Source organism: Cervus canadensis, chromosome 19 (genome assembly GCF_019320065.1).
Source record: "Cervus canadensis isolate Bull #8, Minnesota chromosome 19, ASM1932006v1, whole genome shotgun sequence".
Classification (NCBI taxonomy): domain Eukaryota; kingdom Metazoa; phylum Chordata; class Mammalia; order Artiodactyla; family Cervidae; genus Cervus; species Cervus canadensis.
The window spans coordinates 2,523-29,900 of NC_057404.1; the positions used below are offsets into that span (position 1 = coordinate 2,523).

General features: G+C 40.4%; 1 long non-coding RNA gene across 1 annotated transcript; it reads right to left on the reverse strand.

The window, feature by feature from the left end:
• Positions 1-3,725: 3,725 nt before the first annotated feature.
• Positions 3,726-23,289, reverse strand: LOC122422375. The gene is made up of 4 exons (XR_006263799.1): positions 23,279-23,289; positions 17,188-17,194; positions 13,938-13,946; positions 3,726-3,848 (listed from the first exon to the last, which is right to left on the reverse strand). It is a non-coding gene; the product is annotated as an uncharacterized LOC122422375 (long non-coding RNA).
• Between the last annotated feature and the right edge of the window lie 4,089 nt (positions 23,290-27,378).

The following is a 27,378-nucleotide window of genomic DNA, read 5'->3' on the forward strand; positions in this document are numbered from 1 at the left end:
TAGACTCTGTCTTCAAGTCAGTTCCTCCCAAAGGCTCAGAACCAACTTGACAAACAGTATGTTTTACTCATACCTTGTTCTCCTAATCTATGTTCATGAAACTATATGTTTGCTTGGAAATCTGCCTTTTTTCAAGATTCATGTCAATCACTTTATGGCCCGGCATGACTCACCTGCTGCCAATGTTATCTCAGTGCATGTTGTGGGTGAGGGGCCTGGTGCCATTCTCTGAGACATTGCCTTTCTTTAATTAGCAGACTGATAGTGGCTGTATAACATCTGGCTAAAGACTAGCAAGGGGTACTCTTTCTGCCCCTTCTGATGTCTATGTCATCAGCTTTCTCTATCTCTTTTATTCTTTAATAAAACCATGACACAAAAGCTCTGAGCGATCAAGCTTCGTCACTGGCCCTGGATTGAATTCTTATCTGGAGGCCAAGAATCCTGGCATCTTCCATGGTGTAGCAACAACCTTTCAGCCTTTTGTAATTCACATTGAATCTTCATTTCAGATTGAGGATGCATTCCATGGTGTTGCCATCTTAAGTCTTTCCATCGCTATGGAATATCTGTACATGTATTTAGGATATTTTTCAGCAATCATGTATAATTTCCAGTGTGCCAGTCTTATCATCCTCATTACATCCATGGCAAAGTATTTTATTAATGTTGAGATTATTGAAAGGGAATTGTGTTTTTAAATTCCTTTTCAGATTATTTGCTAGTGTATACAGATAAAACTGTGTAATCATTCATTTTTTATCAGTTTGGACAGCTTGATAGTTGTCTTTACTTTCTTTACTTTCTCATAATTTAAGATTACCCTGGCTCATATATTTACTGTCTCACCCCTAGTCTCAGTCATTTCTTCAAAGAACCTCTGTCCTTTTATTATTTCTTTACCATTGAGTTAGTTTTGACTGTGCTGGGGCTTTGTTGCTAGATGTCTGGTTGTAGTGAGCAGAGGCTGCCCTCTAGGTGCTGTGCCATGGCTTCTCATTGCAGTGCTTTCTCTGGTTGCAGAACTTGGGCTCTGGAGCATGCAAGCTTCAGTAGTTGTTCAGGGGCTTTGTTGCCCCTGGGCATGTGGAATCTTCTAGGACCAGGGATTGAACCTGTGTTCCCTGCATTGGTAGGCAGATTCTTTACCACCGGGCCACCAGGGACGTTTCCTGTTCCCTTTTATTAGAGAATGATATTAAAACATACATGTAGGAGCTAAATATGCTCAACTGACAATACATGGAAATATATACATGTTTTCCAGCTTACCTTTGAACATATTCAGTTAAAGGTAATTTGTGATGATGTCTGCAACCTGATCCACCATGACATGGATATTGTAGCCTTTCCTTTTGTTTATCTGTAACTTCCCATTCCAGTGGTAAGATACCTGGCTTCCACCACTTGTCACGTATAGAATTCAGTGCATGTCCCATGTGGTTACTGAAAAAACTGCCAGACTGTCTTCCAAAGGGGGCTGTGCATGCATCCCACCAGTATCTTGAGTATGTTTTTGTATGATAGTTTACTATCAGTATACCCTCCGTGGCCCGGTGTCTATTTCAGTCTTTACCAGTTATGAATGGACTTGTTTGCTCTAGTGTTCTTGGACAATTTGAGTGCAGATTCTTTGTCAGACATGCATTTTTTTAAGGAAGACGATTGTATTTATTTTTGGCTGTGTTGGGTCTTCGTGTGTGGGCTTTCCCCTAGTTTGGGTGAGCGTGGGCCGTAACCAGTGGTGTGCGGGCTTCTCACTGCAGCGGCTCCTCTCGTTGTGGGGCACAGGCTCACGGGCTTCAGGAGTTGCAGTGTGTCAGCTCGGCGTTGTGGCTTCCAGGCTCCAGAGCACAGGCTCCGCAGTTGTGGCACACGGGCTCCATAGCACGTGGGATCTTCCCATCCCAGGGATCACACCTGCATCTCCAGCACTGGCACACGGGCTCCATAGCACATGGGATCTTCCCATCCCAGGGATTACACCTGCATCTCCAGCACTGGCAGGCGGATTCTTTACGACGGAGCCAACAGGGCATATTTTAGATTCTAGTTTTCCACACATGTATCTGGTGAAAGAGGCCGGGATCAAGAGGCCTGGCAGCTGGGAATCCTCAGCCACAGTTCTGGCTGTGCTATCAAAAGCTCTGGGGCCTTTGGCAAGCACCTCAACCTCCCTGGGACTGTTTCCTCCCCTCAGAAATGCCCTGCTGTGGGACTATAGCCCACCAAGCTCCTCTGTCCCTGGGATTTCTGAGGCCAGAATACCGGAGGGGGTGCCATTTCCTTCTCTAGAAGATAGCATTTTGAAGGTATTTTCTCCTGGACATTGGTTTTGATGAAGGAAGGGGGATCCCTTCCAGGGCTTGAGAGTGGGTTCTTGTCTGACACTTGGAAATGAGTTGTCCTGGGAGAGGAGTGCTGTCCAAGCGAGAGGCTTTATTGGGAAGGGCTGCCGGGGCGGAGGGCAGGAGGGTGAGGGAAACGGAGAGAACTGCTCTGCCACGTGCCTCACAGTCTCAGGTTTTATGGTCATTGGGTTTGTTTCTGGCTTGTCTCTTGCCAGTCATTCTGAATTGGGATCCTTCCTGGGGGCACACGCACCACTCAGCCGAGATGGATTCCAGTGAGGAGGATCCTGGGAGGTTGGTAGGACCTCTGGACTGGAGTCTCCCATCTCCTTTTGTCCTCTCCAGAATTCTGGTTGGTGGTAGCTTGTTAGTTCCTTGTTCCTTACCAGGACCTCCTGTTGTAAGATGACTCCTCCAAGTGTTTTCTCTTCTCTGTTGCCTGGCAAGGGTGGGTGGTCCGTGGTTCATCTAACAGTTTGTCTTTTGGTTCTCTTGAGTAAGGTCCTTCACAGAATAAATGTATAAAATTGTACAAATCAATGTTTTAAATAATTTATATTCATAATTTGGTAAGTTGGCTTTTTTGTTGTGTGTTAGAACTCATCACCAGACCAAAGGTCATGTAGATTTTTGTTGTTTTTCTAAAATTTTTACAGTCTTTTTTTGGTAATTGAATTAAGGTGTGAGTTGCATAGTTTGTGTTTCTGTTGATTTCATTCCCTCTGTTTGGTTTTCTTTCTTTTATTTTTTTAAACAGTTATTTATTTTTAGTTGATTGATCATTGCTTTACAATATTGGTTTGATGGTCATACATCACATGAATTAACCGTAGGGGTGCATGTGGTCCCTCGCTCTTGAATCTCCCTCCCACGTCTCGCCCATTCCCACCTCTCCAGGCTATCAGAGAGCCCCAGTTTGAGTTCCCTGAGGCAGACAGCAAATTCCCAGTGGTTGTCTAGTTACCAAGGTTGATGTCCATGCATCCGTGCTGCTCTCCCCGTTCACCTCACCCTCTCCCTCTCGTTCCCCACCCTTGTCCGTAAGTCTGTTCCCTATGTCTGCATCTCCACTGCTGCTACGTGAACAGATTCGTCAGGACCATCCTTCCAGAGTCCAGGTTTTTCTCTTTCTGGCTGACTTCCCTATTTCATACGCTCTAGGTTCATCCACTTCATGAGAAGTGCCTCAAATGTGATCCTTTTTGTGGCCGCATTCCATGCAGGCTCTGACTGTTCCTTACCGTGTTTTGAGGAGGGTCGTGGAGCTATTCGGCTCCATTTGGGTTTGGGCTTCCAGTCTGAGCGCTCCCGCAGAGCTGCTTCTGGGGGAGCCCTCTGGGCTGTGTGAGCGCGGGGCTGCCCGCTGTTCTCCGGCGGCCCGCAGGGGGCGCCAAAGCCCCCTCTGACCCGCGGGCGCAGGACGCTCTGCCCTCAGACTGGGCTCGGTGACCAGCTGGCGGGAGCTTTCTCTCCTCAGGGCCGTCAGGGCTCGGGCTTCTGGAAACGGGGCTGCGTCCAGGCTGAGAGGAACGGGCCCGCCTCAGTGCCCCAGCAGGGAGGCGCTGCAGGAGGGAAAAATGAGGACGAAGTAGACGTTTCCTGTGTCCAGCTGAGCGCTGATGGGAGGTCCATCTCAGAGGACTCGGGGTGCGAGGGGAGAGCGCCATGTGCAAAACGGCGGGTTTTCAGTTAGATTTCTGTTAGATGATCTGGAGGATGACCAGTGATGTTGTTCAGTGCAGGTGGCCAGTTTTCCTGACACTGTTTCTTGAGAAGACTGTCCTTTCCTCTTCGATCGTTCCCGGTTTGATGTTCATGAACTGACCGCGTACATGTGGCTTCACTCCTGGGCTCTCTATGCCTTCCGCGAGTCCACGTGTCTGTGTTCTTGCCAGTTCCTCACTGTGGTGCTTCCTACCGCTCTGTGATGTAGTTTGAAGTCGGAGAGGAAGATGCATCCAGCTGTGTTCTTCTTTCTCAGAGTCTTTTTGGCTGTTTAAGGGCCTGTTCAATATTAGCAGCCTAATATTAGGCATATTTCTATTTCTGTGAAAAATACCATTGAATATTATTTTGTGATCGCAGTCAATGTATTTGTTGATGGCTTTGGTTGGAGTGGACATTTTAATTCCTCATTGTTCCAGTGCATGAGCGTGGAACAGTTTTCTGTTTATTTGTGTTTTCTTTGGTTTCTTTAAAACTGCTTTCAAGTGTTCTGACTACTGGTATTTTATGTCCTTGATTAAGTTTGTTGCTAGATATTTTATTCTTTTTGATGCAGTTATAAGTGGGATTTTCTTAATTTTTGTTTCTGATTGTTATTAGTGTATAGAAACACAACTGATTTTTGTATATTGATTGGGATTGTAAATTGTAGTATTTTATATGATTGTAAATTGATCCGAAATGATTCAGTTTTACTGAATGTAGTCTAACAACTTTTTGTGAAGTTATGTGGAAAATTTTAATTGTAAAATCTGTTTCTCCTGCAATAGGTCATCCAGAGGACCCAAGACATGGTGGTTACTAATAGACTTCCCACAGTACTTCTTCATTCCATGTGGACTCCTACAATGGCGGTGAGCATCACAGCTTCCCTTGAACTTCATCTGGGTAAGTCTTGGCCTGTATAAGAAAGTTTCATGCCTGTCTAATCTGATTTTCTTTTATGGTATTGACATGGTTGCTTTGAAACATAATTTACTTTCCAGTAATTTAAAATGTACAGAAAACTCCTAGCAATGGGAAAAAGCACTCACATTTGCCACATCATCTAAAATACTCTGTGTTTCATCCAAAATGGGTGCATTCTCCTGCAGAACCAGCACATAACCTCCAAAATCAGGAAATCACATGGTTTCTACATGATAATGTAATCCACAGCGCCACTTCCACTTTCAGCAGTTGTTCAATTGTATGAATATATCTTTTTTTCCATCTTCATCCTTTTTTCTTTTTTTAGAGTGTTACTGAGACTTTCAGTTATTTTTTTCAAAGCTTTTTCTGGCTTTGGATTTGACTTGTTTGGATATCTCAGACTAGTGGAATCACAGAACGTTTGTCCTTTGTTGGTCTGGTTTATTTCACTTAATATGATGACCATAAGGTTCGTCCACAATGCAGCATTGTCAGAATTAATGACTTTTAAGGGCTGAATCATATTCCATTGTGTGTATACCACAGTTTGTTTATGGAATTGACTGCCATGGACACTTAGATTGCTTCTGTTTCTTGGCCAGTGTGAATCATGCTGTTGTGAATATAACTGCAGAAATATGAATTTTTTCAGCCCCCTTTCCCAAACCTTTTGGGTATATAGCATGAATTAGAATGGAAATATATATTTATTCCATGTGTTAGTTTTGGAGTAATTTCTGTAATGTTTTGCATAGTGGCAGCACCATTTTAGTTTATATGGTAGAATACTGTTCAAGCTTCTGAATATATCCTGTGTTGCATATTCAGTCACCCACTGATGGACACTTGAATGGGTTCTACCTTTGGGCTATTGTGAATAATGTCACTATGAATATTTGTGTACCAGTTTTTGTTTGAATTATTAACAAATACATAGTACTATATATGAAAGAAACCGCAAGGACCTACTGTACAGTTTAGGAAACTGTATTGAATATCTTATGATAATGTATAATGGAACAGAATCTCAAAAGGAATATATGAAAAAGACATAATAGCCATAATAATTATTGTGCCAACAATATGAGTTATCATAGCACTACTCAACATGTATTTATACATGCCACTAAGATATTCACATCTGTAAGTATATTTCACTGATCAATTATATAAAAAATAGAGAACTCAGATAATAAATAAACTTCCTGTCATTGCTCATCATCATTTATGCACTATTACTCCCTGTAAACACTCATTGTATAAGTGCTGGACTAGGAATTTACATTATTGTAAACCAAGAGATTGTGAAGATGTAAGGAAGTATAGCTTGTTTAATTCCTTAATGAAGGATTGTAGAACTCTATGTACCTGAAGTGAATGAAAGTCAAACAGTTTAATTGAGCCACATTCTTACTAGAGTGATGAGCTTCCACCCCTTCCAGTGTTAGCTCACAATTAAATCCTGAAGTCATCTGGCCTCAATGTCTGCTTCCTGCCATCCAGAAAGAAAAGGTGAGGAAGTCCTGACAGAATTGTTGCTATTTTTCTTTTTTTGATTTGTATTTTATTGCAGGGCTTGGCAAAAAGAGGGCCTAACCTGTGTTTAGAGTTCCATCCCAAGGCTTGCTCTGGCATGTTACATATGTTGACAAACTGCTGATTATTTTCAACAAAGGACAATGATCTGCACTTCACTGTCTGTTGCTTGAGCTGGAATGGTAGGCATCCCTTTAAGTGCAGTCCTTCAGGCTGAAGTAGGCATACCTGAAGCAGCAGCGTAAGATGAACACATTTATCATGTAGACCTCGCATCCCATGAATTTGTAATAATTTTTCAGTTATACCCATCATCATTGGAGGAACTGACTTGTCCCAGTAATAACTGGAGTACCCAGTATAACAGTTCCTTGACTAAATAATAATGCTTACAAGTACTTCTTCCAATGTTCTTTCTTCTACCCTGGTCATGAACAGGAGAAGCTGATGGCTGTGGTTATTGAAATGTATATTGATTCCTAGGTGGCACAGTCAGCAAATAATCTGCCTACCAGTGCTGGAGATGGAAGTGATGTGGGTTTGATCCCTGGGTTGGGAAGATAACAATTCATACACTCATTTTATGTGAACAAGTTTGATACTCATGAGTTTTTTTCTTCTGTATACAGAGAAACAAATGCTGTTCAAGGACACTGAAAGAACCCTAATGTTGAAAATCAGATCTGTGTTGTGAGCGATGCTTAGAAATGCATGAGTTGAAGCATAGTGTCATGCCTATCATCCTTGTAGTTCCCTCAGTGAAATATTTTGAGAAAAGCTCTTCATGCATGGTATAGATTCATGAAGAAGCTAAATAGCATTAATCGTTTATGTTGACAACTGTGAATTTAAATCTCCTGTGAATCCTATGTGACAACCACACATACCAACATGATTTATTAGTATTATATCAATATTTTTAGTCCTATTGTATTTCAACTAAAAATATCAATATATAATTGTACATGAATTCAAGACATAAAATCAGTGCAAATACAAAATACGCCATCCTTTGAGGAAGGGAGCAAAAATTCTATGTGCTTTGCCTATTGCATTTTTATATATTAGATCCTTAAGTATTTTATTCACCACACCCAACTGAATGATTAACAAATCTTCAGAGAAGAAAGGATCATTTCTCTTTAACAATGAATAGTTGAACTCCTCTCAAAGCAAAGTCATAAGTGAGTCTAATTTTGTGTGAGACCATGAAAACTCAGTGTTTCTATTGTGCAACATTCCCTTTCTCCCTACGTGCAGTAGAAGTCATTCCCACTTCCCAACATGTCTGTCTTCTGTCCTCTGGAGTATGTATTACTTCAGCTCACCATGGCCTAGTAGATGGAAATCGTCAGGATATTCTAGAAACACTTTTTGCTGCAGTCTCTTCAGGAGGTTAGAACTGCTGCAAACCTCAGGATTTTACCAAGCACTTTTTACAACCTCAGATAAAGGAGAAGTCAACACTCATCACAGCCACAGGCTTCCATGGCCTGTACATGATTGTTGGCTTTGCTTTCATCATCATCCTGTTTCTTATACCCACTAAGATGTCCCTGTATTTTTTTGTCATCATTTTATCTTTGATGGTTTTTAGATCTATTATGGATTTTCCTATATATCTTTACTTATTGGTGAGGGTCTTATGTTAGTAGTAGTTACTAAAACTGACTTCCAGTCAGTTAGCTGTGGTAGAATAGGAAAAAGAATAACCAACTGTATATTATTATTATTATATATTAATATACTATTAGTTTTATTGTTTGCAGTCATCCAATTCTAACTTTCTGAAATAAACATTCAGGAAAATCACGTCCTTTTGAGTGTCCATTTGACTGTATAGGAGCACGGCAGTGTTATGACATAAAATTGTTTACAGTTTCCATTATGTTTCTTCTGTTTGATGTATATATCAGCCTTTGGTTCTATCACTAGCAGTGCAAGTAAAAAAATAATTAATTAGAGCTGCTATGGTAATTTAACTGTTAGCAATAAGTATAGCATAAAGTGAATACAGAAGAGGTTAGAGGAGACCAGATATGAAAGTTAGTTTAAAAGAAAATATACAATGTTGGATGATTACAGTAGGATTAATTTATATTTATGAAGTTCCTTTAGTATAGACAAGTATTCTATCCTTTCAGTTTCCTTTGCAGGGGTGTTAATGTACAGATTCCAGTACCATGGCTAGAGTGAATAATACTATCATTCATGAGAGCAACTCTAAGTCTTAGTGCTCATATCACTCAAGGTATTTTAATACCTATTATGTTAGTAGTGTTTGTAGTTTGTGAAGTCACATAAGTTGTATTCATTCAAGCAATAGTGTCAAACAGCTATGGCATCAATTATAGATGTGAATAGATATAGAATGTGAATCCGTTTCACTGTGACAGGTTATTATTTAAGGTATTCTATTAATGCCAGTAACAAAGCTGTGCAGAGATGATACAATGTTTATTAAGAAAACAAGATTTACTAATTTGTTTTATTATTCTATTTCTTTTAAGCCGATTTAATGAGCACAGGCTTAACTTCTTGTTAACTTGTATGACCATCAGCAGTTTGACCGAGTTGAAGAACATGACTTGTTCGTAGTCTTCCTCATCAGCTCACTCCATCTACTAGCTTTAAAATTATTTAGTACAGAGCTCAAACATTGTCTAGGTGTTAATCCAGTGTTTTGCTTGATTATCTTGCAGGATCAATTTAAAAGTAAAAGTATGCCTGTATGGGTTGGAGCTCTGATCCCAACAGTCCATGTAGAAGCTTCCACTGAGAAAGGAAGGAGCTCACAGTTTACAGTTAAGAGAGGGCTTCCTGGGAAATAAACTGATTAGGAAGCTATGGTTTTGCTCTTGGGTTTGCAAGTCCAGGCGTTTCATTTTTCAGTTTACCCATGGGGCTTCCTAGGTGGCCTAGCGGTAAAGAATCCATCTGTCAATGCAAGAGATACAAAATACATGGGTTTGATCTCTGGCTCTGGAAGGACCTCGGAGGAGGAAATGGCAGCCCTCTCCAGTATTTTTGCCTGGAAAAAATCATGGACAGAGGATCCTGGTGGGCTATCATCCATAGGATTGCAAAGTGTTGGACACAACTAAGCAGCAGGCGTGATATAGCATAGGAAAGCTGACTCAGGAGGATAAATGTACGAGACGCACAAACAAAGATAAAGAATCTTGAAAGCATCACAATAAAAAAAAGTCTTGGTATATACAGGGGTTCTTTCATAAAATTATTAGAGGATTTTGTAGCAGAAACATTACAAGCCAGAGGGAGTAGGATGATACAGTCAGAGAGCTGAAAGAAAAAAAAAAAAGCAACACTTGCCAGCCAAGAATGCTAAATGGAGCAAAACTGTCCTTCAAAAATGAAGGAAAAATAAGGAACTTCCCAGATAAAACCTGAGGGAGCTCGTCACTGCTAGGCTTGCCTTAACAAGAGTTGCTAAAGAAAGTCTTTCAAGTTAAAATAAAAGACCCTAGGCAGGAACACAAAAGGATATAAAACTCTCCCTGGTAAGGGAAGTATATATATAAATACAGAATCCTTTAATGGTGGTACATAAATCATTTTCAATTCAGATATAGAGCTTAAATTATAAAAATATACTTATGAAATATGTTAATGGATTAAAAATATTTTTAAAAAGATGAATGTTTGACATTGATAACAAAGGAGTGGTGAAGACTTAAAGAAGTAGAGCTGTTATGTCACTGTACTTAATTTGTTATCAGTTTAAAATTGATTATTTTAGTTATAATACGTTTTATATAATCAGTAAAGAAAATACCTGTAGAAAATGCACAAAGGAAAATGAGAAAGGGATCACAGTCTGCCATTGTATAAAAATAAACCACAGAGAAAAAAAAAAAAAATAAACCACAGAGAGAGGCAGTGAGAGGAAAGGAGGGACAACACAATCATACAGCATCAGAAAACAGTAAACAGAACGACAATATGAGGTTCTTTCCTATCACCAATTACTTCAAATATAAATGATTTAAACTCTCCAGTCAAACTCTCTCTATATATGCCTTATATCTAGAGAGGCAGCTCCTTTCTGCCTCCTTATGTCTAGTAAGAGAATCACTAGCCCACTTCAACTGGAAATGTACCAAAAAGATAATGGGAATATAGTTCAGTCAAACAGGCAGTTTACAAAGTCAACAGTCATGCATTAAGTCTATAGAGTTCTATGCAATATGCTTCTTATATTCACAACTGCAGATTCAACCAAACATAGACCAAAAATATATTTTAAAAAATCAAGAAAGTTTCTGAAAGCAAAGCTTGAATTTGCCCTGCACCAGGAACTATTTATATTTTTTATTTCAGAATTTACTATTTATTTCAAAATTTACCTTGTGTTTACAACTATTTGCATAGCATCTGCATTGTATTAGGCATTATATTAATATGTAATCTAGAGATAAGTTTAAGTATATGGGAGGATATGTGTAGGTTATATGCAAATACCACATGATTTTGTATGATGAATTTGAGCATCTGTATGGGGTCCTGGAATGAGTCCCCGAGAATTTCAAGGGACAATTGCATTTTCTTCTCTTTTCTCGCCTTACATATTCTCCTGGCCACCTCAGTCTTCTCTATGACTTTGACTACCATGTCTATATGAATATTCCCCAACTTTATATTCCCAGCTTGGATGACTATAGTCTTCTCTATAGTCTTAGATAACCAAGATGCTGATAGACGTCACCTCGATATCTCACTTAATCTTCAATTTGTTCAGGCTGAATTTGTCTCTTTCCTCTTTGTCTCATTTTGGTTAACAGTACCATTATGTACCTAGCACTCAAACCAGAAATCTTCTAGTCATTCCATACAGTTTTCCTTCCCACACACATATGACTAGTGAGGACTAGTCCCATTTACTCAATTTCTCCTAAATTTCCACTGCTGTTATTCTGATGCAAACCATTATCCTCTCGCATATAGATCAAGGCAACCATCTCCTGCCCCCTACCCTCTCCTGTTACCCCATCCTTCTTTGTGCTTTAAGAATAGAAACCAGATATATTACTCTTCTATTGAAAGCCCTTCACTGATCCCCTTTAAGATAATGGGTGAAATCCAAATGTTGCATACCTCAACACTGTACTTACCTTTTGAATTACGTACTTATTTTATCTTCAATATGGCCCTTCACATTTATAACAGACGACAAAGCAGTCATATTTCTACATGGATCCAATACCCATTAACCACATAACCCTAATATAAACACTGTGCTCACATCATTTAATTCACTTGCACCACCAAAATACCTCTCCACCACATATCCAATCACTAACATTGGAACATATGTATGTCACACATATTTTAACATAGCAATCTAATATCCAACAGTAATCTGGGTAATTATATACACAAGATATTTTTAAATCAGAAATATTTCAACATATTCCAGGTTCTACGATTATTTAATCCTCACAAAAGTAGAATTAACAGCGCATTTTTCCACTAGAATCCAAAGCACTGCGCAAAATGACAATATGAATGTCATGCTCATCACTGACAATGAAAATCTTAATTATGCCCATCCGAAAAAAGGTCAGCATTGTTGCTCTAACAAACTTTTTAGTGTTCCAATACAAGTTCTACCCAAATCCATAAAGAAAGACATATGCATAGGAACCTACAAATTGAAAGTACATCCTTTCAGATAAATATTGGACATCATCTGTATGAATGTTTAAGCCATAACTTCAGACATTCTTCAAATTCACAACAGGAAAGTATGGCTACACACAATCCATTCAGTTTTATAAACTATCAATGAATAACCTCACAAGGAATTTAAAAAAAGGTGACCATTTCAAATGTCATTTTCAATATTTAATAGTTTTGATCTATGAACAAGACTGTAAGACAGAAATTTAAACAAGTATGACCAAAATAAATGAAGTAAATCCTCAATAGATACGAAAACATCCCATGGTAGTGAAATCAATGAACATATTTATTAGGACTTTAATGCACAGACATATCTCCAGATTCGATGTGATCAGAATTTATATTTGGCAAAAAATACAAAAGTTGATTTTAAGAGTCATATTATTTTTCTTTGTACCCCTAAAAAGAGAAACAAACTTGAAAAACATAATCGAAATTGCAGACTCACATTTCCCAATGCCATATGTTAGTATACAAAGCAACAGCATATCAAATTTTGTAATACTACCATAAACATATGCATTTAAATTAAATTGGATGAAATACCTGAAAATAAACACATACTTCTAGACTCAGTGTTTCACAGGCAGATAACATACAATGAATGAAACTGACAAGGTAACAGGCAGTAAGGCCAGGGGTCTCCAAAGGAGGAAACAGACTGCAGGCGTCAGACACATTTTCTCTCTCTTAAGAGGCAGGAGGATACAAGCTGGTGTTTTTGTTTGTTAGGTTGGTTGGTTTTGTTCTGTTTGTTTTGTTCTTTTGCCCTCTATACAAATTGAAAAAGAGGTTTTCTCCTAAAATTCTGTGTTGCTATGACACCTGGTTCCACCTGAACTTAACTTTTCTCAAACCTTGAGCTAACCAATGCATGTTTCTTATGAAAATGTTTGCCTTAAGCTATGTGAATGTACTATGTATTTACCCTAGACTCTGTCTTCAAGTAGGTTCTGCCTAAAGGCTCAGAACTAACTTGATAAACCAATATGAGTTATTCATACATTGTTCTCCTACTCTATGTTAATGAAGCTATACATCTGCTCATGTCAATCGTTTTATGGCCCAGGATGACTCACCTCGTGCCATCTCCATGTATCTTGTGGGTGAGGGGCCTGCTGCCATTCCTTTCTCTAATTAGTAGACTGCTAGTAGCTACATAACATCTGGCTAAAGACAAGCGGGGGGCACTCTTTCTGCCCCCTTCTGATGTCTATGTCAGAAGCTTTCTCTCTTTTGTACTTTAATAAAACTTTGTGACACAAAAGCTCTGAGTGATCAAGCCTCGTCACTGGCCCTGGATTGAATTATTCTCCTAAGGAGGCCAAGAATCCCAGAATCTTTCATGGTTCAGCAACAACCTTTCAAAACAATGGTCTTTTCAAAAAATAATGATAGGTGATTAGTATACACATGCATATGAATGAAATGGGACCCATATCTCAAACCATATAAAAATAAATCTTCCCTCAACATAGATATAACACAATCAGCCCTTCATATGCATAGATTCTCCAACTATGAATACAAATATGGATGTAAAATATCACAATAAATTCCAAAGTTTAAAAGTGGTAAATATTGACTTTCACCTGCTGGTACCTCTTTACCTGTCATCTCCATTATATCAGCTACAACAATGAATCATGTGCTGTGCTAAGTCACTGACATCGTGTCCAACTCTTTGGGATCGTTTGCACTAGGGCCCACCAGACTCCTCTGTCCATGGGATTCTCCAGGCAGGGATACTGGAGTGGGTTGCCAAGCTCTCCTTCAGGAGATCTTCCTGCCCCAGGGATAGAGCCCATGTCTCTTTTTTTTTTTTTTTTTTTTTTTTTTTTTTTTTTGTGGGTTTTCTCATACATTGATATGAATCAGCCATAGATTTACACGTATTCCCCATGTCTCCTGCATTAGCAGGTGTGTTCTTTACCACTAGCACCACCTGGGAAGCCTTGAGACACATGAACACCAGTGGATCTGGGGATCCACGGGGCATATACAGAACCATTCCTCAAATAAAATGGAAGAATGACTTTAATCTCAAACAAAACATGAGCATACATATTTCTTCAATCTGACGAATGCCATGGACCGATGAAGGACTATGTGAAGAATACTTCAAAGTCGATTTGGCAAACACAGCCTAAGTTGGCTATATTTAGTCCTCACATGAATAAGAATGTCATTAGTAGTGGTCGTTTCAAATAAGTAGCATGTGAGGCTGTCTACACTTATTGTGATTTGAGGTATACCACATTCACAAATTTCAGTAGCATTGGTGCAAAAACGATACATTTCTCAGTGGAAGCTTCTACATGGACTGTTGGGATCAGAGCTCTAACCCATACAGGCATACTTTTACTTTTAAATTGATCCTGCAAGATAATCAAGCAAAACACTGGATTAACACCTAGACAATGTTTGAGCTCTGTACTAAACAATTTTAAAGCTAGTAGATGGAGTGAGCTGATGAGGAAGACTACGAACAAGTCATGTTCTTCAACTCGTTCAAACTGCTGATGGTCATACAGGTTAACAAGAAGTTAAGCCTGTTCTCATTAAATCGGCTTAAAAGAAATAGAATAATAGAACAAATTAGTAAATCTTGTTTTCTTAATAAACATTGTATCATCTCTGCACAGCTTTGTTACTGGCATTAATAGAATACCTTAAATAATAACCTGTCACAGTGAAACGGATTCACATTCTATATCTATTCACATCTATAATTGATGCCATAGCTGTTTGACACTATTGCTTGAATGAATACAACTTATGTGACTTCACAAACTACAAACACTACTAACATAATAGGTATTAAAATACCTTGGGTGATATGAGCACTAAGACTTAGAGTTGCTCTCATGAATGATAGTATTATTCACTCTAGCCATGGTACTGGAATCTGTACATTAACACCCCTGCAAAGGAAACTGAAAGGATAGAATACTTGTCTATACTAAAGGAACTTCATAACTATAAATTTAATCCTACTGTAATCATTCAACATTGTATATTTTCTTTTAAACTAACTTTCATATCTGGTCTACTCTAACCTCTTCTGTATTCACTTTATGCTATACTTATTGCTAACAGTTAAATTACCATAGCAGCTCTAATTAATTTTTTTTTTACTTGCAATGTTAGTGATAGAACCAAAGGCTGATATATACATCAAACAGTAGAAACATAATGGAAACTGTAAACAATTTTATGTAATAACACTGCCGTGCTCCTATACAGTCAAATGGACATTCAAAAGGATGTGATTTTCCTGAATGTTTATTTCAGAAAGTTAGAATTGAATGACTGCAAACAATAAAACTAATAGTATATTAATATATAATAATAATAATATACAGTTGGTTATTCTTTTTCCTATTCTACCACAGCTAACTGACTGGAAGTCAGTTTTAGTAACTACTACTAACATAAGACCCTCACCAATAAGTGAAGATATATAGGAAAATCCATAATAGATCTAAAAACCATCAAAGATAAAATGATGACAAAAAAATACAGGGACATCTTAGTTGATATAAGAAACAGGATGATTATGAAAGCAAAGCCAACAATCATGTACAGGCCATGGAAGCCTGTGGCTGTGATGAGTGTTGACTTCTCCTTTATCTGAGGTTGTAAAAAGTGCTTTGCAATATCCTGAGGTTTGCAGCAGTTGTAACCTCCTGAAGAGACTGCAGTAAAAAGTGTTTCTAGAATATCCTGACGATTTCCATCTACTAGGCCATGGTGAGCTCAAGTAATACATACTCCAGAGGACAGAAGACAGACATGTTGGGAAGTGGGAATGACTTCTACTGCACATAGGGAGAAAGGGAATGTTGCTACTCAGCCTAGTACAAGTGTAGAAGCAACAGCTCAGTGATTAAACCTTTAAAGACTCAATAAATATGAGAACGACTGGTAGGAATAAACCTTCAGAAGTGCCTTCTCAGACCTCCCATCATAAGCACAAGCATAATAGAAACACTGAGTTTTCATGGTCTCACACAAAATTAGACTCACTTATGACTTTGCTTTGGGAGGAGTTCAACTATTCATTGTTAAAGAGAAATGATCCTTTCTTCTCTGAAGATTTGTTAATCATTCAGTTGGGTGTGGTGAATAAAATACTTAAGGATCTAATACATAAAAATGCAATAGGCAAAGCACATAGATTTTTTGCTACCTTCCTCAAAGGATGGAATATTTTGTATTTGCACTGATTTTATGTCTTGAATTCATGTACAATTATATATTGATATTTTTAGTTGAAATACAATAGGACTAAAAATATTGATATAATACTAATAAATCATGTTGATATGTGTGGTTGTCACATAGGATTCACAGGAGATTTAAATTCACAGTTGTCAACATAAAGGATTAATGCTATTTAGCTTCTTCATGAATCTATACCATGCATGAAGAGCTTTTCTCAAAATATTTCACTGAGGGAACTACAAGGATGATAGGCATAACACTACGCTTCAACTCATGGATTTCTAAGCATTGCTCACAACGCAGATCTGATTTTCAACATGAGGATTCTCTCAGTGTCCTTGAACAGCATTTGTTTCTCTGTATACAGAAGAAAAAAACTCATGAGTATCAAACTTGCTCACATAAAACGAGTGTATGAATTGTTATCTTCCCAACCCAGGGATCAAACCCACATCACTTCCATCTCCTGCGCTGGTAGGCCGATTATTTGCCGACTGTGCCACCTAGGAATCAATAGCCACAGCCATCAGCTTCTCCTGTTCATGACCAGGGTAGAAGAAAGAACATTGGAAGAAGTACTTGTAAGCGTTATTATTTAGTCAAGGAACTGTTATAATGGGTACTCCAGTTACTACTGGGACAAGTCAGTTCCTCCAATGAAGATGGGTATAACTGAAAAATTATTACAAATTCATGGGATGCGAGATCTACATGATAAATGTGTTCATCTTACGCTGCTGCTTCAGGTATGCCTACTTCAGCCTGAAGGACTGCACTTAAAGGGATGCCTACTATTCCAGCTCAAGCAACAGACAGTGAAGTGCAGATCATTGTCCTTTGTTGAAAATAATCAGCAGTTTGTCAACATATGTAACATGCCAGAGCAAGCCTTGGGATGGAACTCTAAACACAGGTTAGGCCCTCTTTTTGCCAAGCCCTGCAATAAAATACAAATCAAAAAAAGAAAAATAGCAACAATTCTGTCAGGACTTCCTCACCTTTTCTTGCTGGATGGCAGGAAGCAGACACTGAGGCCAGATGACTTCAGGATTTAACTGTGAGGTAACACTGGATGGGGTGGAAGCTCATCACTCTAGTAAGAATGTGGCTCAATTAAACTGTTTGACTTTCATTCACTTCATGTACATAGAGTTCTATAATCCTTCATTAAGGAATTAAATAAGCTATACTTCCTTACACCTTCATAATCACTTGGTTTACACAAATGTAAATTCCTAGTCCAGCACTTATACAATGAGTGTTACAGGTAATAACAGTGCATAAATGATGATGAGCAATGACAGGAAGTTTATTTATTCTGTTTGAATTCTCTATTTTTATACAATCAAGCAGTGAAATATACTTACAGATGTGAATATTTCAGTGGTGTGTATAAATACATGTTGAATAGTGCTATGATAACTCATAGTGTTGGCACAATAATTATCATGGTATTATGTCTTTTTCTTATATTCCTTTTGAGATTCTGTTCCATTATATGTTATCATAAGATATGCAATACAGTTTCCTAAACTATACAGTAGGTCCTTGTGGTTTCTTTCATATATAGTACTATGTATTTGTTAATAATTCAAACAAAAACTGGTACACAAATATTCATAGTGACATTATTCACAATAGCCCAAAGGTAGAGCCCACTGAAGTGTCCATCGGTGGGTGAATGAATATGCAACACAGGGTAGATTCAGAAGCTTGAACAGTATTCTACCGTACAAAAAAATAAACTGAAATGGTTCTGCCGCTGTGCAAGACATTACAGAAATTACTCCAAAACTAACACATGGAATAAATATATATTTCAATTCTAATTCATGTTGTGTACCCAAAAGGTTTGGAAAACAGCGCTGAAAAATGCATATTTCTACAGTCATATTCACAACAGCATGATTCACACTAGCCAAAAAACAGAAGCAACCTAAGTGTCCATGGACAGCCAATTCCATAAAAACTGTGGTATACACACAATGGAATACGATTCACCCCTTCAAAGATGGTAATTCTGACAATGCTACAATGTGGACGAACCTTACGGTCATCATATTAAGTGAAATAAGCCAGACCAAAAAAGAACAAACGTTCTGTGATTCCATTAGTATGAGATATCCAAACAAGTCACATCCAAAGCCAGAAAAAGCAGAAAGTGATTCCCAGGGATCGAAGACAATTCATGTTTCATGGAACCCACCCAATTTCCCTTGGGGAAACTGACTTCCCATGACATCTCCAAAACCAATTAGACAACTAATTGGAAGCCATATCCACTCAAATGAATGTAAACAATTTTACAATTTACACCAACCTCACTCAAACTTCTCAACAGACAAAAGGCAAAACTGTATCTATGGTACCTCAGCTTTGCTTAAAACTGTATCTACACTACCTCAGTTTTGCTTATGAAATTTAACCAAAAAAAAAAAACCACTAAAGTATACCCAAAAAAGGATATAAAATTTATAACATGAACTTTAAAAAATTATAAGTTTAAACTGTGAAAAACTGTATTCACAAAATTTAAACACAAGCCACAGAAAAATATATTTACAAAATACATATTTGATAAAGGATTGTACTCCAACTATACCAAAAAATCTGGAACAAACAACCTCATTTAAAGTGTATAAATCTGAACACCTGGCCAAAGAAAATATACAGATAGTAAATAAGCATATCAAAGATACTCAAAATCATATACCATTAGGAAATTACAAACTAAAACAACAGTGAGGTAGCACTGCACACCTATGAGATCCAGTAAACTCAAAGTGGGCGGGGCTTCTCTGGTAGCTCAGGGGTAAAGGGGGCGGGGCTTCTCTGGTGGCTCAGGGGTAAAGGGGCGGGGCTTCTCTGGTGGCTCAGGGGTAAAGGGGCGGGGCTTCTCTGGTGGCTCAGGGGTAAAGGGGGCGGGGCTTCTCTGGTGGCTCAGGGGTAAAGGGGCGGGGCTTCTCTGGTGGCTCAGGGGTAAAGGGGCGGGGCTTCTCTGGTGGCTCAGGGGTAAAGAGGGGTAAAGGGGCGGGGCTTCTCTGGTGGTTCGGGGTAAAGGGGGCGGGGCTTCTCTGGTGGCTCAGGGGTAAAGGGGCGGGGCTTCTCTGGTGGCTCAGGGGTAAAGGGGGCGGGGCTTCTCTGGTGGCTCAGGGGTAAAGGGGGCGGGGCTTCTCTGGTGGCTCAGGGGTAAAGACTCTGCCTGACAATGCAAGACACTCAAGTTCCATCCCTTACACAGGAAGATCCCACATGCCACAGAGGAACACAGCTGGATTCTTCCACAGCTAAACAAGGCTCACCTGTGACCTGAGCACTACATGTCTAGCACTTAGAAAACAGCTTTGAAAAAGTGTCCAGACAACGTATCACACAATTATACACAGCAGCTCTACTTGTAACAGCTAAAAACTTTCAAATATCAGGATGCCTTCGGTAGATGACTGTGTAAGCAAATTGGGATACATCCAAAGTGAAGGGGAGCAAATGCTACCCCAGAATATACCTCTTCAGCATGAGAATTAGTTGGACCTCATTAACTTTTTTTTTTAAGAGGACACATGATCATCTCTGAAAGCCAAGTTCAAGATGGCTCTTCTGTGAGTCACATTTACAAGAGAAATCTCATTTCAAAGGAATCCTCGATATAAACCAGATAGAAGGATGACAGTCTTGTGAAACGCTTTTTTTAAACAATAGGGAAAGCTAAGACGTAAATCTGTACAACAACCATACCCTTCCTTTCCTTTGGTTTTATTTTTTTAATATTTATTTGTTTTTTTATTTGGCTGCGCCAGGTCGACCTTCATTGAGGCAAGCCAGATACTTAGCTACAGCATGCAAACTCTTCGTTGTGGCATGGGAGATCTACTTCTCAGATCAGGGATTGAACCCGGGCCTCCTTCTTTGGGAGTGTCCAGTCTTAGCCACTGCATGACCAGGAAGCCCCTGTTTTGTTTTTAGATGAAGATGTGATCTAAGGTGATATCCTGGGCCGTTTCAGTCACTGACTCAGTTTCCTGAGTTTCTCCAAAGCATGCACAAGATACACATTATTAAACTGGTTTGCAAAACAAGTTAACGTAGTTCATACGACAACACTGTATGCTTACAAATATCTACGTGGTAAATGGCATGCTATTTATTTTTAATTACTACGGGGGGAAAAAAAGAATGCAGGATCCATACATGTTACAACATGAATAAACATTAAAACCATTTTTAGTGAAAAAATTCATATAGAAAAGGCCACCCAGATCCCATATTCACCATGTCTGCTTTAAATCCATCAAGTTTGTCCAAATAACTGAAAATCTCAGTAACACTCTTAAAGGGGGGGGGGAGGGGGGCGGTGAGGAAAAGGATGGGAATAAAAGATATATTCATACAAGTGAACAATTGATGAAAGGGAAGTGGGGCTGTGGATTACATTATAATGTAGAAACCATATGATTTCCTAATTTTGGAGGTTATGTGCTGGTTCTGCAGGAAAATACATCCATTTTGGATAAAACACATAGAGTATTTTAGATGATGTGGCACGTGCGAGCACTTTTTCCCATGGCTAGGAGTTTTCTGTACATTTTAAATTACTGGAAAGTAAATTATCTCTCAAAACAACCTTGTCAATACCATAAAAGAAAATCAGATTAGACAGGCATGAAACTTTGTTATAGAAGCCAAGACTTACCCAGACGAAGTTCAAAGGAAGCTGTGATGCTCACCACTCTTGAAGGAGTCCACATGGGATGAAGAAGTACTGTAGGATGTCTATTAGTAACCACCATGTCTTGAGTCCTCCAGATGACCTATTGCAGGAGAAACAGATTTTACAAATGAAATTTTCCTCATAACTTCACAAAAACTTGTTAGACTACATCCAGTAAAGTTGAATAATTTCAGATCACTGTACAATAATATAAAATAATACAATTTACAATCCCAACCAATATACAAAACTCACTTGCGTTTCTATACACTAATAACAATGACACAAAAATTAAGAAAATCCCACTTATAATTGCATTACAAAGAATAAAACATCTAGCAACAAACTTAATCAAGGACATAAAACACCAGTAATCAGAAAACTAGAAAGTACTGTTAAAGAAATCAAAGAAAACACAAATAAACAGAAAACTATTCCACGCTCATGCACTGGAACACTGAGGAATTAAAATATTCATTCCAACCAAAGCCATCAACAAATACACTGACTACAATCACAAAATAATATGCAATGGCATTTTTCACAGAAACAGAAATATTCCTGATATTAGGCTGCTAATATTGAACAGGACCATAAGCAGCCAAAAAGACTCTGAGAAAGAAGAACATAGCTGGATGCATCTTCCTCTCCGACTTCAAACTACATCACAGAGCGGTAGGAAGCACCACAGTGAGGAACTGGCAAGAACACAGACATGTGAACTCGAGGAAGGCATAGAGAGCCCAGCAGTGAAGCCACATGTACGCGGTCAGTTCATGAACATCAAACCGGGAACGAGGGAAGAGGAAAGGACAGTCTTCTCAAGAAACAGTGTCAGGAAAACTGGCCACCTTCACTGAAGAACATCACTGGTCATCCTCTAGATCATCTAAAAGAAATCTAACTGAAAACCCGCCGTTTTGCACATGGAGCTCTCCCCCCGCGCCCCGGGTCCTCTGAGATGGCCCTCCGGTCAGCGCTCAGCTGGACACAGGAAACGTCTACTTTGTCCTCATTTTTCCCTCCTGCAGCGCCTCCCTGCTGGGGCACTGAGGCGAGCCCGCTCCTCTCAGCCTGGACGCAGCCCCGTTTCCAGAAGCCCGAGCCCTGACGGCCCTGAGGAGAGAAAGCTCCCGCCAGCTGGTCACCGAGCCCAGTCTGAGGGCAGAGCGTCCTGCGCCCGCGGGTCAGAGGGGCCTTTGGCGCCCCCTGCGGGCCGCCAGAGAAGAGCGGGCAGCCCCGCGCTCACACAGCCCAGAGGGCTCCCCCAGAAGCAGCTCTGCGGCGAGCGCTCAGACTGGAAGCCCAAACCCAAATGGAGCCGAATAGCTCCATGACCCTCCTCAAAACACGGTAAGGAACAGTCAGAGCCTGCATGGAATGCGGCCACAAAAAGGATCACATTTGAGGCACTTCTAATGAAGTGGATGAACCTAGAGCGTATGAAACAGGGAAGTCAGTCAGAAAGAGAAAAACCTGGACTCTAGAAGGATGGTCCTGACGAATCTCTTCACAGAGCAGCAGTGGAGATGCAGACATAGAGAACAGACTTACGGACAAGGGTGGGGAACAAGACGGAGAGGGTGAGATGAATGGGGAGAGCAGCACGGATGCATGGACACCAACCTTGGTAACTAGACAACCAGTGGGCATTTGCTGTCTGACTCAGGGAACTCAAACTGGGGCTCTCTGATAGCCCAGAGAGGTGGGAATGGGCGGGGCGTGGGAGGGAGATTCAAGAGCGAGGGGCCACACGTACCCCTACGGTACATTCATGTTGATGTATGACCAATCAAACCAATATTGTAAAGCAATGATCAATCAACTAAAAATAAATAACTGTTAAAAAAAATAAAACAGATGAAATGAAATGAACAGAAACACAAACTTTGCAACTAACACCGTAATTCAATTTAAAAAACTATAAAATTTTAGAAAACAACAAGAGATCTACATGACCTTTGGTCTGGTGATGATTCTAACACACAACAAAAAAGCCAACTTACCAAACTATGAATATAAATTATTTAAAACATCAGCTTTTACAATTTTATACATTTACTCTGTGAAGGACCTTATTCGAGAGAACCAAAAGGTAAACTGTTAAATGAACCACTGACCACCCACCCTTGCCAGGCAACAGAAAAGAGAAAACACTTGCAGGAGTCATCTTACAACAGAAGGTCCTGGTAAGGATCAAGGAACTCACAAGCTACCACCAACCAGGATTCTGGAGAGGTCAAATGGAGATGGGAGACTCCAGTCCAGAGGTCCTACCAACCTCCCAGGATACTCCTCGCTGGACTCCATCTCGGCTGAGTGATGCATGTGCCCCTAGGAAGGATCCCAATTCAGAATGACTGGCAAGAGGTGAACCAGAAACTAGCCCAATGACCATAAAACCTGAGACTGTGAGGCATGTGGCAGAGCAGTTCTCTCCGTTTCCCTCACCCTCCTGCCCTCCGTCCCAGCAGCCCTTCCCAATAAAGCCTCTCGCTTGGACAGCACTCCTCTCCTCGGACGATTCATTTCCAAGTGTCACACAAGAACCCACTCTCAAGCCCTGGAAGGGATCCCCTTTCCTTCATCAAAACCACAATCCATGAGAAAATATCTTCAAAATGCTATCTTGTAGAGAAGGAAATGGCACCCCCCTCCAGTATTCTGGCCTCAGAAATCCCAGGGACAGAGGAGCTTGGTGGGCTACAGTCCAACAGCAGGGCATTCTAAGGGGAGGAAACAGTCCCAGAGAAGTTGAGGTGCTCGCCAAAGGCCCCAGAGCTTTCGATGGCACAGCCAGAACTGTGGCTGAGGACTCCCAGCTGCCAGGCCTCTTGATCCTGGCCTCTCCAAGTACATGTGTGGAAAACTAGAATCTAAAATATGCCCTGGTGGCTCCGTCGTAAAGACTCCGCCTGCCAGTGCTGGAGATGCAGGTGTGATCCCTGGGATGGGAAGATCCCACGTGCTATGGAGCCCGTGTGCCAGTGCTGGAGATGCGGGTGTGATCCCTGGGATGGGAAGATCCCACATGCTATGGAGTCCATGTGCCACAAGTGCGGAGCCTGTGCTCTGGACCTGGAAGCCACAACGCCGAGCTGACACACTGCAACTCCTGAAGCCCATGAGCCTGTGCCCCACAACGAGAGGAGCCGCTGCAGTGAGAAGCCCGCACACCACTGGTTATGGCCCACGCTCACCCAAACTAGGGAAAAGCCCACACACGAAGACCCAACACAGCCAAAAATAAATACAATCGTTTTCCTAAAAAAATGCATGTCTGACAAAGAATCTGCACTCAAATTGTCCAAGAATGCTAGAGCAAACAAGTCCATTCATAACTGGTAAAGACTGAAATAGACACCTGGCCACGGAGGGTATACTGACAGTAAACTCTCCTACAGAAACACCCTCAAGATACTGGTGGGATGCATGCACAGCCCCCTTTGGAAGACAGTCTGACAGTTTTTTCAGTAACCACATGGGACAAGCACTGAATTCTATACATGACAAGTGGTGGAAGCCAGGTATCTTACCATTGGAATGGGAAGTTACAGATAAACAAAAGGAAAGGTTACAAGATCCATGGAGACATCATCACAAATTACCTTTAACTGAATATGTTCACAGGTAAGCTGGAATACATGTATATATTTCCATGTATTGTCAGTTGAGCATATTTAGCTCCTACATGTATGTTTTAAATATCATTCTCTAATGAAAGGGAACAGGAAATGTCCCTGGTGGTCCGATGGTCCTACCAATGCAGGGAACATGGGTTCAATCGCTGGTTCTAGAAGAGTCCACATGCCCAGGAGCAACTAAGCCCCCATACAACTTTTGAAGTACTTGCATGCTCCAGAGCCCAAGTTCTGCAACCAGAGAAAGCGCTGCAATGAGAAGCCATGGCACAGCAGCTAGAGGGCAGCCTCTGCTCACTACAACCAGACGTCTAGCAACAAAGCCGCAGCACAGTCAGAACTAATGCAATGTTAGAAAATAAAAGAACACCAGTTCTTTGAAGAAATAACTGAGACTAGGGGTGAGACAGTAAATATATAAGCCAGGGTAATCTTAAATTATGAGAAAGTAAAGACAACTGTCAAGCTATCCAAACTGAGAAAAATGAATGATTACACAGTTTTATCTGTATACACTAGCAAATAATAATCTGAAAAGGAATTTAAAAAAACAATTCCCTTTCAATAATGTCAACATTAATAAAATACTTTGCCATGGATGTAACGAGGATGACAAGACTGGCACACTGGAAATTCTACATGATTGCTGAAAAATATCCTGAAAACATGTACAGACATTCCATAGCGATGGAAAGACTTAAAATGGCAATACCATGGAATGCATCTTCAATCTGAAATGAAGATTCAATATGAATTATAAACGACTGAAAGGTCGTTGCTGAACCACAAAAGGCACCAGGATCCTTGGCCTCCAGAGAAGAATTCAATCCAGGGCCAGTTGACAAAGCTTGATCGTTCAGAGCTTTTGTGTCATAAAGTTTTATTAAAGTATAAAAGAGATAGAGAAAGCTGCTGACATAGACGTCAGACAGGGGCAGTAAGAGTACCCCCTGTTAGTCTTTAGCCAGATTTTATACAGCCACTGCTGCTGCTGCTAAATCACTTCAGTCAAGTCTGACTCTGTGTGACCCCATAGACGTCAGCCCACCAGGCTCCCCCGTCCCTGGGATTCTCCAGGCAAAAACACTGGAGTTGGTTGCCATTTTCTTCTTCAATGCATGAAAGTGAAAATTGAAAGTGAAGTCACTCAGTCGTGTCTGACTCTTAGCAACCCCATGGACTGCAGCCCACCAAGCTCCTCCGTCCATGGGATTTTCCAGGCAGCCACTAGCAGTCTGCTAACGAAAGAAAGGCAATGTCTCAGAGAATGGCACCAGGCCCCTCACCCACAACATGCATTGAGATAACATTGGCAGCAGGTGAGTCATCCTGGGCCATAAAATGATTGACATGAATCTCGAAGAACGGCAGATTTCCAAGCAAATGTATCATTTCATTAACATAGATTAGGAGAACAAGGTATGAGTCAAACATACTGGTTTGTCAAGTCAGTTCTGAGCCTTTAGGGGGAACCGATCTGAAGACAGAGTCTAGCAGAAATACATAGTATATTAACATAGCTTAAGACACACATTTCCTTAAGAAAAAATGCATTGCTTAGCTCAAGGTTTGAGAAGAGTTAAGTTCAGGTGGAGCCAGGAGTTGTCATGGCAACACAGAATTTTAAGAGAAACCTTCTTTTAAATTTGTATCCAGAAGGGGAAAAAATGTAACACCAGTTTGTTTCTTCAGGCTGCTTAGTTCAGTTCAGTTCAGTCACTCAGTCCTGTCCAACTCTTTGTGACCCCATGAATCGCAGCACACCAGGCTTCTCTGTCCATCACCAACTCCCGGAGTTTACTCAGATTCATGCCCATCGAGTCAGTGATGCCATTCAGCCATCTCATCCTCTGTCACCCCCTTCTCCTCCTGACCCCAATCCCTCTCAGCATCAGGGTCTTTTCCGATGAGTCAACTCTTCACACCAGGTGGCCAAAGTACTGGAGTTTCAGCTTCAGCATCAGCATCAGTCCTTCCAATGAACACCCAGGACTGATTTCCTTTAGGATGGACTGGTTGGATCTCCTTGCAGTCCAAGGGACTCTCAAAGTCTTCTGCAACACCACAGTTCAAAAGCATCAATTTTTCGGCATTCAGCTTTCTTCACAGTCCAACTCTCACATCCATATATGACCACTGAAAAAACCATAGCCTTGACCAGATGGACCTTTGTTGGCAAAGTACTGTCTCTGCTTTTTAATGTGCTATCTAGGTTGGTCATAACTTTCCTTCCAAGGAGTAGGCGTCTTTTAATTTCATGGCTGCAATCACCATCTGCAGTGATTTTGGAGCCCAAAAAAATAAAGTCTGACACTGTTTCCACTGTCTCCCCATCTATTTCCAGGCTGCTTAAGAGAGAGATTTTAAAAAAAGAAAAAAAGTCTGATGCTTGCAGCCTATTCCCTCTATCTGGAGACCCCTGGCCTTCCTGCCTGTTACCCTCTCAGGGCCTTTAGGAAGCAATACACAAGCTGACCCTAACATACAGGTGGAATGACAAGGGTCTCCAAGGACCCAAAACAATCACAGGACTCTGCAGTTCAAAGGTCCTCTGGTGTGCTGTGCTAAGTCGCTT